This window comes from Paroedura picta, chromosome 10, assembly GCF_049243985.1.
Source record: "Paroedura picta isolate Pp20150507F chromosome 10, Ppicta_v3.0, whole genome shotgun sequence".
NCBI classification, from domain to species: Eukaryota; Metazoa; Chordata; class Lepidosauria; order Squamata; family Gekkonidae; genus Paroedura; species Paroedura picta.
In genome coordinates this window covers 23334023-23352908 of record NC_135378.1, presented here as the reverse complement: position 1 = coordinate 23352908, position 18886 = coordinate 23334023, and the positions used below count along the sequence as shown (strand labels likewise).

Here is an 18886-nt window from a genome sequence, read left to right as displayed (position 1 = left end):
TAGGGTGGGGGTAGATATAGGGTGCACCAAATAGAGGAGGGGTGCTCAGAGGATTTGGCGGGAGAGTGGGTAGAAATGACAAAAGGGGTCCTGTTCTCAGGCTACCAGATGGCCAGGTGCCTTATCGGGGAGATGGCACATTGTTGAGATTTGGCTGTCTCCGCAAGGACACTTACAGTGAGATTGATACAGTTGTTGGGGCTCCTCGCCCGCTGGGAAAAGGAAGGGAGGAAACATCTCAGAGGACAGGTTTATTGCTTTATGGCCTTGGGCTGCCTCGGTCGGAGGAAGCCTGAGAAAGCGGGAATATGCAAGAGCAATCGGGAACAGGATGGCATGAACCAGGGGGGTCATGACACTCACCTCCCCTTTAGGCCCCCTCCCGCTCCTCGCCCTCAGGCTCCGGCAGCTACAGGGGAAGGGCCCGGCTTATCGGGGAAGCGGGAGTGGAATTTGCGGAGGAGAACTGGGGCAGCGACGTCCTCCGCGTCCACCCATTCGTTGTCAGAGTCAGGGAAACCTTTCCAGGAGACCAAATATTGTAATTGCTTGCGGAAAAAGCGGGAATCGACTACATCGGACAATTCGTAGTGTGTTTCTTCCCCCACCATGACGGGGGGTGGTGGACGGGATTGGGGGTGCCACTTATCGGGCGGTGGAGCCATCCTAGTTGCCCTTCTCTAAATGTGGTCCAACTCGTCCTTCTTGAACTACATACAATATTCCAAATGAGGTCAAACCAATGCAGAATAGAGTGCTCTAGATTCTATGCTCCTAGCAATGCAGCTTTCTTAGCTGCCATATCACACAGTTGGCTTATATTCAACTTATCAAGAGGAGAACCACTGGTATTTCAAAGAAGTCATAACATGCATATCATACTGTTATTTCCCTCTGAAAAAGAAGAAGAGTACACGAGTGATGAAACAGGCCACCCCACTTCCCCAAAATGAGCAAAATGTTCATATTCTGAAGCCAGGCTAAAGAGCTACAGCCTGGAAAGCTGCCCTCATCTTTCCCATATGATCCTACCCCTCTCACATGGTTACTTAGGGTTACTAAAAACCTAATCATAGCTGCTTCAGTTGTTGTTGTTGCACTGGAAAACAAATGTCTACCGTTTTCCACATCTGTGGATTGTTTTTATTGACCCAGCACAGGTTTGCATCTCTGGATGTGCATCTTCTGAATTGTTGCTTACCACATCTTGTAAGCAATTGTTGAAATTTTTGGACTTGACTTGGTCCTGAGTTCCTCCAGAGAAATAGAGCTGAAGAGCATTTTGAAAGTATGTAATTATCTGAAAGCATGCACCTTTGTGGATGAGGCACAGATCCAGGCTCACAGCATTTTGAGGCTTATTTATTTATATACTGCCCTCGCCGGAGGCTGAGGTTTAAAAGAGGAAACTTTACCAGGACCGTTTCCACATGAGAAACCAGCCCTGGACAACTTCTAGTCGCTGATGGGTTTTACAGCCCCCTCCACATGATGTCACTTGCATCCCGAGGCTGTCCAAGGGCTGGCTCACGTGTTGCCCAGATTTGTCTTGGGATGAGGGAAACTGCAAAAAGTGCCACTTTTTATCTCACATTCAATCGTTGAGCAACCCCGGGCAAGCCCATATGGAGGGGGGAATGCCCAATAGTCTCTGCTGCATTGTCCCACCCTTGCGCCCACCCTCCCCTCTCCATTTCCTGCTCCAAGATTTTTTTTTTTAATGATGCAGTCCACATTGCAGCACGACCGCAAGGCTACACTGTCAAAGGTAAAATAAAATCGTCAAAAGTTTCCACAGTCTTTTGGGGATCAGGCTGTTTTCGGGAGGTAGAAAATGATCTGGGAAAGGGATGGGATGGGTGATCAAACAGTGAGGGAAGGGCTTGCGTGCTGCCAGTTGGCAGTTGGCAACCCTCAATTGACATGGTCATAACCTTTCCCTCAGCATCATGTCTTTAGAAGGGTATAACTCTGCTAAGGATTTCACTAAGAATTAGGAGCAGCAAATGAATGAGGACCTATAGGGAATTCGTATCAATCTCCTAAATACAAATTAGCCCTTAGAAGAGTCTGAGAGTTGATCAGGACTGTTAGCATTTTTCACTCATGTATGATGTTACGATCAGATCTGTATCTGATGTGTGGCTGAACAAACTAGCGGATCACAGGCCGTCTCTCTTTCAAGGGCGTGGGCTTACATTCACCTGTTTCTGAATGTGGACTGAAACATAATAGGTCCCCTTGAATCTCCAGCGGTGGTATTACTGATGTATCATTTGCAGCAAGGGATTTACGCATTGTTCTTCCCAAGTAACCTTTCCATAAATTGAAGAATAAGGAGACAGTTAAGCACGGGCACATTAAGTAGGTCTTTTTGCAAGTCTTCTGATTTTTTTTAAAAACCTATTAACTAGACAATATTGTTCCTGCTTGAGATTGCTGACTCTCTCAAAGACATATATTGCCTTTTAATCCCCGCAGAATTTCAAAGCAACATGATGCATATTATTATGAATATCGGAAATGTAGCTGCTGAGATCATTAGTCGGTCACATTGAAATTAGATTAAATTTCCACAGCCTATGTGGAAGGCTTTGTTATTCTGGCACTAATTTGAGACAGTTCTATGCCAGCATTTCCCTTATTCTTAATTTAAATGATATTTTTCACTAAAATGTCAGGGATATTCCCGTAACTTGGAAATCTGTCTCTCTCTGTCTCTCTGTCTCTCTCTCTCTCGCCCCCCCCTCTCTGAATGTGTTGCAGTCTTGCTTTTAGAATCATAGTCCAACTCCCTGGACCATGCAGGACCTCACAACTGCTCGCCCACCTACAGTGACCCCAATTTCATGGCCAAGTGATCCCTCCAGATTTTTGGCCTGGAGAAAATTAACCTGCCACCCCACAGTAGTGATTAGCAATTCCCTGGGTATGCAAGGAAGGGCCGCAAGAGACAAACACTGGCACATCCCTTCCTGCCCACCCACTCACAATCTGCCTAAGTTCATAAAATTTAGATTATCACTAGTGTGAACCTGCAAAATTTATAGGGGAAATCCCTTTCCCCTCCTTGCACTTTCTCACTGGGTGCATCGTGGTTTCTGGGCAGTGCTGCCACTGGGCCCAGGATGGCTCCTGGGTGCTTCCAATACTACCAACAACTGCATAAAGTAGGTACATTCTCTATATTTGCCAAGATAATGCTCTTTTCTTAGAGGGGGGGGTGAATTAAGAACCATCAATGTTTTTTTTAGGATTTAATTTTTCGTACAAACCTAGGGGGTCCCCCAAGTTTGCAAAAAACATCTGTTTGGGGTCCATATGGCCTCAATCCACAGATTTAGATGAGGGCTACACTTGAGGCACAGTTGTATAGATCAGGGCTGGGCAAATTGTGGCCCTCCAGATGCCCATGGATTACAATTCCCATGAGCCCCTGCCAGCGAACGCTGGCAAGGGGATCATGGGAATTGTAGTCCATAGACATCTGGAGGGCCATAATTTGCCTACTCCTGGTATAGATCATGCCATGATTGGTAGAAAAGCTGTTCAAGACTCTCAGATTGGCCATGTGTCCATTGGGAAACATCTCCTATTTGAGTATCACTCGGAAATAAGTCACAGTAGTCCAGGTCGAAAAGCACTCCCCCTTGTTCAGTCCTATTCTTCAAATAATCTATCAACCTTCCATGATAGCTTGCAGTCTCCAAGCACCAAAACCATACAGAAATCATTGGTCTGAGACCGGTTAGACAGGGCCCTGGCCAAGTTTTAAACAGCATGTGGCTACTGTGCTCAAGACCTATTTCTGGGAGTTTGCCTCATGGTTTTTAAGTCTATGCACTTGGAGATCACTACCAAATACTGATTCTGGCTGGTTCAGCATTTCCAAACCATCAGTATAAGTCAGCTGCAGCTGGCAGTACCTCATACCCTTGCAACTATTATTATTATTAACACTATTCCCACCACTGTAAGGCCAGAATGGTCTCCAACACAAATATGTTAAAAGAAATGGAGATTAAAAAAACCTGTAGTTCACCATAAAAAGTAAACTAGGTAGATAAAAACAGTATACTTAGTCACAAATATGCTTCTCTAGTAATAACAAAGCCAAGGTTTGGCCTCACTTGGAGTACAGTTTTAGGGCACCCCAGTCGAAGAGGGATGTAGACAAACTGGAGCATGTCCAGAGGAGGGCAACAAAGATGGTGAGGGGTTTGGAGACCAAGACGTATGAAGAAAGGTTGGGGGAGCTTGGTCTGTTTAGCCTGGAGAGGAGACGACTGAGAGGGGATCTGATAGCCATCTTCAAATATTTAAAAGGCTGCCATGTAGAGGGTGGAACAGAGTTTTTCATTCTTGCCCTGGAAGGATGGACCAGAACCAATGGGATGAAATTAATGCAAAAGAAATTCCATCTAAACATCAGGAAGTTGTTCCTGATAGTTATAGCGTTTTCTAAGTAGAACAGACTTCCTCAGGAGGTGGTGGATTCTCCATCTTTGGAGCTTTTTAAACAGCAACTGGCCATCTGCTACGAAGAGGTTGATTCTGTAAAGGTTCAGGGTGGCAGGTTACACTGGTTGAGTATAGGGGTTGTGAGTGTCCTGCAAAGTGCAGGGGGTTGGACTAGATGACCCAGGAGGTCCCTTCCAACTCTATGATTCTAAGAAGAAAAACCAGTTTTGGGCAGGATGTGTGTTTTGGAATTGCAAGGAAAGATACTTCTAGCTGCATTTATTGTCAGGCAGCCATCTTGCCGAATGTTTGGTGATTCACCCCCCTTCAATACTGCTAGGCATTTAAAGTTCTCTTTCTTTTAGTATACAAGCTCAGATGAAGTCTATTGACCTAGCACCACATTGTTAATGTAACTTCCCTCCATAAAATGGCAGAATGGAGGCCCCCCACAACCAAATATTGATGATTCCTGGTCAACGTGCTTTGCCACATAGGTGAGGCAGAGCTCCATGATAGCAGCCCATTGCACCTGCTTGCCTGGCCTCATCTCCTCCTTCCTGGAATGTGCTCTCTAGAGCAGGGGTAGTCAACCTGTGGTCCTCCAGATGTTTATGGACTACAATTCCCATGAGCCTCTGCGAGCATTTGCAGAGGGGCTCATGGGAATTGTAGTCCATGAACATCTGGAGGACCACAGGTTGACTACTTCCCAACTGCTGAAGGTATTCTCTAGCCAGATAGCAGTGGCAGCAGCCTGGTCCTTCTTGCTTGGCCTCAGCCATTTGCCTAGTCATAACAGGCTGCCAATGTGTCAGCTCTGACTCATCTTCATGGTGAAGCACATGGACCTGGCTTCCCCTCCTTTCCAAGTGCTAGTGTGGGCATGTGCTGTTGGAGGGGCTGCTTCTCCCCCTAGTACTGTTAGGCATTTAAAGTTCTTTCTTTCTTTTAAATACAAGCTCTGGCAAAGTCTATCAAACTAGCACTGCATAGTTAATGTACTTCCAAAAATAGTGCAGGAGGGAGCCTCAACTTGAAGTTGATGATGCCAGGTCCAGGTGCTCTGCTGTGGAGATAAGGCAGAATTCTATGCCAGCAGCCCCTCCAACCACACATATCAACACAGGCACTCAGAAAGGAGGGGAAGCTGGGTCCAGGTGCTTTGCTGTGAAAGTGAGGCAGCCCCTCCAACAACTTCCAGGGGTATGGAAAGGGTGGGGGCAAAATCTCTGATGGAAACTTTATGCTTTTAAATTAACTTTTGCTTGGAGCCAAGAAAGGGGAGGGATTGCTGCAAATGCACTCTTAAAATCCTGTTGAAACAATGAATGAAATGTGAACGGAATGGTCGAAAATTAATGCAGAAGGCAACCTCCCCTAACACATGTCTGCTTGGAAGGTGGGCTTAAATGCAGAAAGGAAAAAACACACACACAATAGGAATCAACTGGGAAAGCGAAGAAAAACATCAGTGCAGAAAAGGCCATTGTTCCACTGTAATAATTCACTTCCTCATTTTTTTTTCTGCTGGAACAGGAAAAACCCCCAAGGGAATAATTACAATAAGACAGTGTCCAATGACATGTACATTCCTCTAGTGTGTGCACCTCAATGCATGTTATGGAAGTTGTGAAAACCTTGTTTAGGCAGTTTTGAAATCAGTCCATGTAACATCTATGTACAGTGTATGCTTCTTACTTCTTTGGACATGTGCTGAATAATTTTTGTGTTGCATTCAGGGTATGTGCATGCAATTTATTCCCCACAGCTATCCAGGTACCAATCCCTGTTCTGCTTCTAATGCCTAGTGTGCACTGGCTGTTTCTTACAAAAGGATGAACTCATACACAGTCATAACATTCACAGTCACTTGTGAACAGAACTCAAGAAATATAGCCAACAGGAAGAGTGAGTCAGTTGTATTTCCTGTGGCATCATGACATTGCTCTTTACTGGACTGCTCTTGTCCCTGACCCAGAAACTATAACTAGTGCAGAATGTGGCAGCTAGGGTTCTCACTAGAACTTCTTGGAGAGCCCGTATCCAGCCTGTCCTGAGGCAGCTGTCCTGGCTGTTGGTTGAATTCTGGATCTGATTCAAGGTTCTAGTTTTGAACTTTATGGCCCATTTGTGTTATGGGCCTAGCGTATCTGAGGGACTGCCTAACTTTTTATGCCCCTTGTAGGGCCTTGTGCTCTGTGAGTTCTAACAAGTTGGCTATTCTTGGCCTGTGAGAAGTATGCCTGGCCCTGGCCCCTGCCTTTTGACTCCCTATGCTCCCCAAGGGCTTAGCGCTCTATGGGTACAAACAGATTGGAAATCCCTTGCCCCTGCCTTGTGGTATGAGCTCCTGGGAGAGTTAAAAGCCCTGACAGAAGTTCCACAGGGCATGTAAGATGGAACTCTTCTGCCAGGTGTTTGCTTGAGGCCAGGGTAAGGGACGATCTTGGGCCTCTCCTCTAAGTACCAACTTCTGGCACCAACCCTGAGAAATTCACCTATGGTAGGGGTACTGTGGTGGGTGACTGGATTTAATTGTTTTAGATTGTTGCGTTTTAAACTTTGTTGTTAGCTGCTGCAAGATGGCTGGCCCAGGAGCAGTGATAGATGGATAGATAGGATGGAAGAATGGGTGATAGATAGACAGACAAAATGTCCACAACAGATGGTCACACAATGTGTGTGTTAAGTGCTTCTGACTTACAAGAAGAAGAAGAGTTGGATCTTATATGCCACTTTTCTCTACCAGGAGTCTCAAAGCACTTTCCCCTTCCTCTCTCCACAACAAATAGCATATGAGGTGGGTGAGGCTGAGACAGCCCTGATATTACTGCTTGTCAGAGCAACTCTATTAGGGCTGTGACGAGCCCAAGGTCACCCAGCTGGCTGCATATGGGGGAGGGGGAATCAAATCCGGCTTGCCAGAGTAGAAGCCACTACTCTTAACCACTATACCAGACTGGTGATCCAATGATCTAAGGTCCTCCGAAACAACCTCTCATTGGTTTGCTCAGGTCTTGCAAACCAAGGTCTGTGGCTTCCTTGATGGACTTAATCCAGCTCATGGTGGGTCTTCCTCCTTTCCTCCTGCCTTCAACTTCCCCTTATCCAATGAGTATTGACTTCTAATAATACGACCAAAGGTATGATAGCCTGTGCTTAGTCATTTTAGCTTCCAGGGAGAGTTCATGCTTGATTTGACCTGGAACTCACTTATTGGTCTTTTTGACTATTCACTGTATTTGTAAAACTCCCTTCCCTTCTCTCCTGCAAATCTCTGCATAACAAGCTGCTGGAAACAATTGGCTGACTATATGGACAGATCACACACAGGGAGAGAATCTGACTAGTTTCTACATGACAGCTGTTGCCTCCAGTGAGTGCTGGCACCAGAAAATAACTTATGAGTCAGAATTTGGGGGTCTTGGTGCTTTAGCATTGCACTCCCTGCCCAGGTGCTTTAATCCGTTCTCCTTGTTTAAAAAGGACTGCCCCCATGAGCAAAGCTTTAGAGACATTTGGACTGATGGCTGCTGGGGAAACCACCGTCCCTTCCAGCATCCCCAAGCAGCTGCTGCTCAGCCTCCATTTGTTTTAACAAGACTTACGTGAGAGTTCCAACAGAGTATAATGGAGGGGGAACAGAATCTCCTTGCTGGAGAAATAAAATTGGTTTTGTAAATCCACTCCAAGGGCACTGCAAATAAGTTACTCAGGCACAGGGAGGAAGGAGGATATAACATGGCTGACTGCCAGGCTGATAAAAAATGTCATTGCCGGGCCCTTATAGCTAGTTGGGAAGCAAATGTCAAGGTTCTCTGCTTGAAAATGGGGACAATTGGAGAGACAATGGTGGCATTCATCAAGGCCTGACGCAAACGTGTCTCTAAATCTTTGGGTCCTGTGCTATTCATTGCACCACAGGAGTGATATCCAGTATAACAGACATGGGCATCATGGCCCACCAATGGGCTGTCTGGTATAGCGACTTCCTTCCTCTTTAGAATCTTCACCAAATCCCAAAAATGTCCACATCTTCAACAAGGTTGGGGACCCTAGAGCTAGAGTGATTATTTGCCAGTGGATTGCTTCATCAGCACCGAAAGATCCAGTTGCAAATGACTGTTGCAGTGCAATCAGGGACCAATATCCAATTATGTGTAGATGCAGCTGCTGTTTTCACTGGAAGTGGTTTGCACCAGTCTCTATCCCTGCTCCCAGCTATGGTCTGTCAACCCTATTTGGAAGATTTGTTGTTGACAGCAAGGAAGGGGGAATTTCCTCTTGCTTCTGAGAGACCCGTTTTACATCTTCTCTAGAAAATAAGCCTTCCTTATTTTCTTTCGAGGAGCCTGTTTCATGATAATGGGGCCAGTACCAAGAAGGATTTCAAAGAAGCTGTAGGTGAATGCACTATAGCAGGGACAGTGACCGAGAGCAATAGCTGATTATCCAGTGCTGTTTTTGAACCAACTGAAATTTCCCAATTGTCTTCCAGGACAAGTCCTACACAGAATGCATTGTAGCAGTCATACCTTAGTATTGTAAAGATCACCATGGTCAAATTGGTTGAGTCAAGACTGGGGGGGGGGTTAATTTTAAGGTTTAAAGAACTTCATGCCCCTAATAGTATTGGGTTAAATGTAAAAAAAAAAAAAAAAAAAAGGAAAATCATTTGTTTTGATAGCACAGAAGATTTACAAAGCATCACCAATCCCCCACTTTTCCCGATTAAAGGGAAAATGGTGTTCAAACAAATTACAAAGACAATCTGACTCCACTGGCAACAAAAGACAGACGTTTTACTTTCAAAAATAGAAGCACATCTTACATTAACTATTTGCATAGGTACATTTAACTTGTGAACAGATTTACGTCAGAAAAGTTAACTTGCTACGGATCCAAGCACAGGTAACAGAGACTGATTTCGCACATGGAATTTGACCCGGGCCATCGCTCATCTGGTTGTGAGGCTAATATCCACTTCCTGATGATATTGGCGCCAGCCCAGGCCTGTCCCGAGTCTGTCCTGATTCAAGTCCTCCTTTGCCCCAAGGCAAGGGAACATGGATATTCACATTTCCTATTTTGTCCTGGGTGCCAATGGGGCCTGTCAGGGAGGGCCCATGTGGAAAGGGAAGAGTCTGGCCTTCCAGGCCCAGCTCCTCCCCTCACCTATGGCATCCTGGAAGGGACCAACTTAACCATTTTCTTCCCAGAACCTCTTGCTCGCAGACTTACAATATCAACAAACAGAAGCTTTGTTTCATCGCTAAATGACTATCACCCATTCCACGTATGTTGGATAATGCACTTTCAGTTTGGTTTTGAAAGTGGATTACTGCAAAGTTCATTGAAAGTGCATTATTCAACATGTGAGGAATGGGCCTATGAATGAAGAGTTCTTTGATTCTGTACCTTTCTTCTGTCTGTACACTGCCGTACCCTGTTGCAGAGGCGGATCTTTGTTATGGAGTACTTCTTCTCCCTGCTGAATGGATCCAGGCTGAGACCTCCCCCTTTTTATGGTAGGGGTCTTCTTCTAGAAGGCATGTTCCTCCACTGAAGAGGTCAATGGGGAAATCATTATTACTTCCCTATGTACAAATTTAACATCAGAGCCCTGGTTTCCCAACAACGTGCGGGCAATTCCATTCAGGACACCCAATAGTCTTATTTGCCCGTTGAGGACAAAGGAAAGGTGGCATAAAGGGACACCTTTAAACAAACCATTTTCTCATGCACTAATGCGGCAGTCTATTTAAAATTTAATGAATTTTTCTTTAAAAACCGAAGGTTTATATTTTTGCTGCTGCAGCAAAGGTATACATAATTTATATCTTGTTTATGCGCCTAACAAATGTGTTTTCCAGAGATAAGGTGGGCTCTGTCTAATACCTGTTACTCTTCACATGGCAGAACTTTTTTTTTATTAAAAAGAGGTTTAGGAACATTACTTATTATGAATTTCTTATCGAATGCATGTCTCTTTCTTTACCCGGGAGCTCAAACCCTATCCTGCATGTGAAACGTGAAATGTGAATGCTTTTGCAGTTCATTTGATGATTGGCAAAGGTCAGCAGGCCTTCAGATAACCTCCAAACCCAGCAGGGAGTGCTGAATATTAGCACAGAATTGTAGATTTAAATACCATTAAGTGAGAACCTCCATGTATTGTTTATGGATGTTTAGGCACCGTGGGAAGTCAAGCATGAAAGCTCCTGGATACAGGATAGTACGCTTCGTTGCTCATTGCTGCCTTTATCGGTCTATGTTTGAGGTGTCGTTTGACATCTAACATAGAAGGGGAAACTAATCTAACAGACCACTGAATCCGACAGAACAAAACGCTTAGGAAAGGTGATAGCAGTGCTCTGGTCCATAAGGGGATGAAGCAGGACATTTGTTTGGACTGCCATGAAAGCTGGTCTGTAGCTCATGGAGAATGAAACTGTGGATTGAGTAGGTACCTCAGGTACAGGCGCGAGAGGGAACCCACATAACCAGAGGCTGGGGGGGGGTCATCCTCATGAGGAGAGCCCTGAGGCAGATCTGGAAGCAGTTAAACCAGCGGTTCTGGGAAGGCAAAATAAATCCCCCAGGTAGAAGTAGTGAGAGCTAACAACCCTTGGAATAGGTCACTGGCCACAATTAACAGCAGCTAGGAATAGGTGGGGCAGTAGATGAAACAAACCAAGATGGTTGTTGAGGCCAGGCTTAAAAAGAAGCAGCGAGAGGCAGCTAGTGGATGTAGTAGTAGACATTGTAGTTGATGTAGTAGTAGTAAGGGGGAACCTCTGAGGCATAGGTTTGTCAGCTCTCTGTTGGGAAATGACTGGAGGCTTTTGGGGTGGAGCTGGGAGTAGGTGGGATGTGGGGTGGGACGGGATCTCAATGGAGTTCAACTACTTTACTTCCAAAGGGCCTGTAAAATGGCGCCATTCCACCAGGTTTACGGTTGAGGACAGAACAAGCAAATAAAATCCAATGGGCCTCGTTCCCACCTGGAGGCTGGCATCCCAAGCTAAGACAAGCAGAATAATACTTCCTTGCACTGTTCGTTGGACCAAGTAGCATCTGGTTGAACTGACCAGAGAGTCCTGCCACAGGGCCACTTCAAATGACTGGATAATTTTAGTTTTTTTGTGTGCAAGAAGCTTTTTTATTTTAAAGTAGGGGGACATGCCTACTGTTATTTTAAGCACAGCCAACTTAGGAGGACACAGACCTTAGTGATGGGACATCAGTTTTCATAGAATCATAGAGTTGGTGGAACCGTCAGGGTCATCTAGTCCAACCCCCTACAGCAGTAGTCCCCAACCTTTTTATCACCGGGGACCGGTCAACGCTTGACAATTTTACTGAGGCCCGAGGGGGGGGGGTAGTCTTTTGCCAAGGGACATTGCCGCCTGAGCCCCTGCTCCACTTGCTTTCCTGCCGGCGCGCCTGACTTCCCGCTGCCCCTGACTTCCTGCAACTGCGCAGTGCCACACCGAGGGGAAACCCCAGCCATGGTGGCCGCTGGAGAGCACCAAGGTGAGCCAGTGGCAGAGCGGCAGGGCAGCCCCCAAGGCAGCAGCCAGAGAGGAGGATGAGGAGCCCAGTACCGACTGATCCACGGACCGGTATCGGTCGCCAGACTAGGGATTGGGGACCACTGCCCTACCGAATGCAGGAAATTCACTACTACCTGCCCACCCACAATGACCCCAATTCCATGCCCATATCATGTCCCCCCCCCCCATAAAACCTAGAAATCCTGTCCATTCTAGCCTTGGGAAAATTCTCCTGACACCAAAGTGGTGATCAGCATTTCCCTGGGAATGCAAGAAAAGGCCATAAGAGTCAAACATGGTCACAATCCCTTCTGCCCACCCCTCACAATGTGCCCAAATTTACATAATATGAATTTCTGTGTGGTGGCTTACTAGCCTCTGCTTAACAACTTCCAAGGAAGGAGAACCCACCACCTCCTGATGAAACCTGTTCCACTGAGAAACTTGAATGTAGAAGGTCCTAGATTCAGTCCCCACCATCTACAGTTAAAACAAAGAAGGTAATAGATGAGAAAAAAGCTTGCTACTTGAGCCAGTACCAGCCAAAGTAGACATTACCAACTTAGTAGATCAAAGGTCAATTGGTATCTCAGCTTAAGTGAGGAGCATGGTGTGTAGAAGAAGAAAAAGAACTGTTTTTATTTATTGCTTTTCAGTGTCTGAAGGAGTATTAAAGCAGCTTACAATCGTTTTCCCTTCCTCTCCTCACAAAAGATACCTTGTGAGATAGGTGGGACTGAGAGAGCTCTGAGAGAAACTGCTCTGTGAGAACAGCTGTTAACAGTACTGTGACTAACCCTAGGCCACACAGCTGGCTGCCTGTGGAGGAGAAAGGTAACCATATCCAATTTTGTGTAGATGCAGCTACTGTTGGTTTATTTTAAAACATGTTGTGATTTATTTAGTTATTTCAATGTTTCTCTCCCACTTTTCTCCTATACTAAAGTAGGACTTCAGGTGAGTAACAGAAACAGCTGTAAAACCAGAAGAGATAAACTAACCACATCACTCACACACACACACACACTATACATTCTTTGCCCCATATGTTACCTTGAGGGGAATGATCAGGAATGTGAATATTTTAGGGAGAGGCTGGGTAATTGCAATACCTTTTTACCAATATCTACGGGGTCCTTTTCCCAGGTAGAAACCCTTTAGAATAAAGATGACAACTTAGCTTGCACTTAAGGAGATTTATTTGGAAAAAAAATATTGGGGTATATTCAACGCACACACAAATGTGTGTGTGTATACCCCCCCCCCAGAAGAAGAAGAAGAGTTGGTTCTTATATGCTGCTTTTCTCTACCTGAAGGAGGCTCAAAGCAGCTTACAGTCACCTTCCCTTTCCTCTCCCCACAAACAGACACCCTGTGAGGTGGGTGAGGCTGAGAGAGTCCTGATATCACTGCTTGGTCAGAACAGCTTTATCAGGGCTTTGGCAAGCCCAAGGTCACCCAGCTGGCTGCATGTGGGGGAGTGCAGAATCGAACCCGGCATACCTAACCACTACACCAAACTGGCTCTCTCACACACAAGCAAAACATAGTAGTTCCTAAGAAATAAATGGGATCAAGATTGCAGGGAGAAATATCAACAACCTCAGATATGCAGATGATACCACTCTAATGGCAGAAAGTGAAGAGGAACTAAAGAGCCTGTTGATGCAGGTGAAGGAGGAGAGTGCAAAAGTTGGCTTGAAACTCAACATCAAGAAAACAAAGATCATGGCATCCGGCCCTCTCAATTCCTGGCAAATAGAAGGGGAAGAAATGGAGATAGTGACAGATTTTATTTTCCTGGGCTCCAAGATCACTGCAGATGGGGACTGCAGCAAAGAAATTAAAAGACGCTTGCTCCTGGGGAGGAAAGCTACGGCAAATCTAGACAGCATCCTAAAAAGCAGAGACATCACCCTGCCAACAAAAGTGCGTTTAGTCAAGGCTATGGTCTTCCTAGTTGCAATGTATGGCTGCGAAAGTTGGACCATAAGGAAGGCCGAGCGTCAAAGAATTGAGGCTTTTGAACTCTGGTGCTGGAGAAGACTCTTGCGAGTCCCTTGGACTGCAAGGCGAACAAACCGGTCAGTCCTAGAGGAGATCAGCCCTGACTGCTCTTTAGAAGGCCAGATCCTGAAGATGAAACTCAAATATTTTGGCCACCTCATGAGAAGGAAGGACTCCCTGGAGAAGAGCCTAATGCTGGGAGCAATCGAGGGCAAAAGAAGAAGGGGACGACAGAGAATGAGGTGGCTGGATGGAGTCACTGAAGCAGTAGGTGCAAACCTAAATGGACTCCAGGGAATGGTAGAGGACAGGAAGGCCTGGAGGATCATTGTCCATGGGGTCGCGATTGGTCGGACACGACTTCGCACATAACAACAACAACAAATAAATAAATAAATAAATAACATTTATTTTATCTTATTTATTTATTTATCTTTACATTTCTATCCCGCTGTTCCCACAAGGGCTCACGGTGGCTCATAATAAAACCCCAATACATAAAATCCCAATGCCTAAAAAACCCCAATAAAAATGTATCAAAACCCAATAATTAAACTACATAGAACATGGCGGTAAAAATGGTGGAAAAATAATCCCCTTCCCCAACACTAACCTTGGGATGGATGGGGGCTGATGACCTCAGTCTGCCTAATGACCCTGCTAGATTTCAGAAAGTGGGGCAAGGCAGGGGGGGGGCAGATGTACTCTTGCGCGCCGGCCTCAACCATAGACCTAGCGGAAGAACTCTGTCTTACAGGCCCTGCAGAAAGACACAAGCTCCCGCAGGGCTGGCTGCTCTTCTGGAAGCTCATTCCACCAGGTGGGGGCCAGGACCAAGAAGGCCCTGGCCCTGGTTGAGGCCAGGTGTGCTTCCCGGGGCCGTGAATGACCAACAAATTAGACCCCGCAGAGCATAAAGCCCTGCGGAGGACATAGGGCGAGAGGCGGACCCTAAGGTATGTGGGTCCCAGACCGCAGAGGGCCTTAAGGAAAATGAAGGAATTCAAAGTATATTTACCTATCCAGCAGAGTAGAGGAGTAGAGGGACTGTCACTTGACCAGCATCAAGGCAGTGGAAGATGACGTTGAGGTCAGTAAGAATGTCGGTTGAGTACTGAAAGCTGGGTTTTGTATAGTTAAAATGTAGCCTCTAGCCATGTGCTAGGTGCTGGAAGCCCAAACAATAGGTTGATGGGTTGGTTCCTGAGAACTGGAAGTTTCCCAAGTGGAGACAACACCTATTAATTGTCAATGGGATGGGTATATATTTGTGACCCATGGCCAAGGTGACCAGATTATCCCACTTTTGGAGGGACATATGAGGGCACCTGGCAAATTTTTTACTTACGGTATGTTGAAAGTAAAAAATATATATTACAATAGTATTTTTGCATTCTATGCATTCTATGAATTTTTTTGTTGCTCCATATAGACCAAATTTTAATCAAGAACGCCCCCCGGTCAATGGTGTCCCGCTTTACCAATGTTAAAATCTGGTCACCTTACCCATGGCATTTGGAAAAGGGAGGAGTGAGAGATTATTAGCAGGAAGAAAGGAACGAGTAACTGCTTCTCCTGATGCCACATTAATGCAGGTGTGTTGGGAGGGAGGTGAGTACATGACAGACTTGCAACGTTTCAGGATGATACCTCCCAGAATGCTTCATCTTTTGCCTTGTTCAGGCTCCATTTTCTGAACTCAGAGATGCCAGATTGCAATGTAATTGTTATTTCTTTGGGGCTATAAAATATGCCAATGGGAGCCAATCTGGCCTGCCTTTCTAGCTGTTAAACTGAAGGGTCTGTCACACTGGTATCAAGGTGAACTTCTGAGAACTTAGGCAGATTGTGAGTGGGTGGGCAGAAGGGGTTGTGTCAGTGCTTGGCTCTTGTGGCCCTTTCTTGCATGCCCAGGGAAATGCCGATTGCCACTTTAAGGTCGGGAGGTAAATTTCTTCCAGCCTAGACTGGCCAGGGATTCCAACTGGGGGAGGGGGCATCATCTCATCATGGAATTGAGGTCATTGTGGTGGGCAGGTAGCTATGAATTCCCTGCATTCTGCAGGGGGATAGACTAGATGACCCTGGAGGTACCTTCCAGCTTTATGATTCGATGATTCTCCCACCCAAATTGTACTGACCAGCTTCCTAGTTTCTGGGGTCAGGTGACAGCATCTATCTACCCCTAGGTCTGAGTTATCTTTTTATTAACTTTGTTAGATGACTATCATCTATCGGTCCTTTATTCCTGCCGCAAATGCATCATATTTCCACAGTAACAAAATCCCTTGCTACTCTTTTATACTTCAGAGCTTCTAAGCACTAGAGACTAAGACTCCTCCAGGACAAAGAGTTGTTTTGTTATTGTTGTTAAAGAACATGCACATTTTAATCTTGCAACCGGTATTTGAGAAACACCCATCCCTGCGCACATGGATTATGAACCCGACTGCATTTTTTTATTTATTTAAAAATTGCTTCCCAAACAAGTCCACTCTGGTCTTTTCAATACTCGATTTGCGCTTGCTGATTGCACAGTTTTCTGTAATGGGGGGAAAATTACACGTCTCCCAAAATGTGAATTAATGGCCTTATGACATTTATCGAACACATAAAGTGCTTTAAACATGTCTAAAAATACGTGACATTGTGAAAGACTTTATTTTTGTTAAATGTCAGATGGTTGGAAGCAGAAAAACAGCTTTACAAATCTTATGTTGCATCCCTAATAGAAAATGCAATGTAGTTGTTACCTTCCAAAAAACCCATCATTCTTTGTGACGCTCAAGAGATGGGGAAATCTATATTTTTGAGCCAATTTCCAAGTATATTACAGCCATTTCACATATGTTGTTAAAGTCGGGTTGACCAGAGTGTACACTGTCCACTAAATATTACATTTACAAAACAAGCTTGCATATCCAGGTTCTCTTAACCATAATTAATTGATGTTGTGATACTGAATAGGTGCTTTCCCCCCTTCTCATCTGTCATTTCTTTCAAGCATCCAACAATTACTTGATGGTTGAATCTGATCTTCTGGATTGGAGTTGCCAATGATTAAATCTCAGACTTTCTGCATTTCAAAAAGATACTCTAAAACTGAGCCCCTCTAATGGCCCCTCTAATGTTTTACCGGACACAGGCCAGTGGTCCATGACTGGACTACAAACTTTATTTCTTTTTCAATATCCATGCCCTGCCTTTCCTTTTGATTAAAGACAATTTCTGCTTGACTTTGTTATAACAGATGCAAGATATGAATGCGGCCAATGTATTTGTACAAACATGTCCACCAATTCCATACTGCTCATTTTCACTATCATGTAATATGTGAAACCACATAGCTCAGTAGAGATTGACAGACCTAACAACTGTTCTGTATTTTGTCTGCTGCAGCTCCTGTTGCAGTCCACTGAACCAGGAGGTACTTAGACCTTGGTATTTATTTGAGCTTAAACAAAAGCTATTGCATTGCTTTTTGGATTTCCTTTTCCTACAGGGTCTAATATAACTCTTAAAAGTCTGACCTCCAGTGGAGCATGTCAACTTTCAACGATCAAAAGTGAGAGTTATACAGTGAGAGGTTAATAGGTCAAATGCGGGGGATATCAAAGATTTCCCCTGCTCTCAAAGAGATTTCATTGGGACATAAGAAGAAGCCTGCTTGATTCGAGCAGTGGTGGGTCTAGCTTAGTATCCTGTTTTCACCCAGTGGCCAACTACTGTGTTTGTTGCTCTGCTGGAGGGCCAATAAACAGTGCATAGATGCCAAGGCCTTGCCCTGATGTTGCTTGCTCCAAACACAAGCATTAATAGGCTTACTGCCTCTGAATGTGAAGGTTCCATTTAGTCATCTTGGCCTACTAGTCATTGAGCAACCTCTTCTTTATGGATTTGTCTAACCCACTTCTAAAGACATCTGTGCTTATGACCATCGCTGCCTTAACTGGCTGAGAAGTCCATGGTTTGATGACTAAAGTAAAGAGGCAATTTTTCTGAGGTCTGCACTAATTCTGTTGTCCAGCAGGTGTCCTGAGTACTAATATTTTGGAAGAGAGCTAAAAACACCAACTCTACCCACTTTCTCCAACCAATACCCATGTTATAAACCTCCCTCGCCCTTCTTAGTCATGTTTAGTCATGGGCTTAGAGGGGGTGGGAAGGGGAGGGACACCAGGTGCTGAAGGAGGAGCAACCCAGAGAGTAATGCCCTCACAAGGCAGAGAGTTGCTGAGAGCTCTCGGACTGGTCAGCCACAGCTGAGCAGGGAGTTGATCTACTGGCTGGAGTTTGGAGGGAATTGGTTTTCCATTCAGAGGTTGGATTTTTATGGAGAATTTTTAGATCTAACTCTGGAGAGCAGACTGACAGAATTGATCTGTACATAGCTGTACAGGAGCTTTTGAAGAGAATTTAGTTGAAGGAAAAATTCTTCACTAAAGGTTTAAAAGCCAGTCTACACAGTATCTAGAGCAGGGCTTCATGGGAATTGTAGTCCATGGACATCTGGAGGGCCACAGTTTGACTACCCCTGATCTAGAGGACTGTGGTAGATAGTTGCCAATGGGAATTTGGGACAGCCGAGTGAACTCCCCATTTCAGGCCAAGGTGAGTTTTTTTTCTGAAGAGAGAAAGTTCTCTGCCTAGTCTTAAGAGGGGAAATCAGGGGAAAGGGTTTTCTCAGACGTCTGTGGGAGACAGCACTTGAGCCTCCTCCTCAGTCAGTGGGATACTGCCAACCCAAAGAAGGAAGAATGTTGGTACTAGGCAAGAGTGGCCACCTTCTAGGATCCAGGGAGATGTTCAGAGGAACTTCTGTAAGTCATAAGATCTAAGAAAGAGAAAGGTGTTTTGGG

General features: G+C 45.2%; 1 long non-coding RNA gene across 3 annotated transcripts in view; it reads left to right on the top strand.

Annotated features, from left to right (window-relative positions):
• The window catches only part of LOC143818985 (uncharacterized), a 114311-nt gene that overhangs the window by 22533 nt on the left and 72892 nt on the right, over positions 1 to 18886 (top strand). The window lies entirely within an intron of this gene.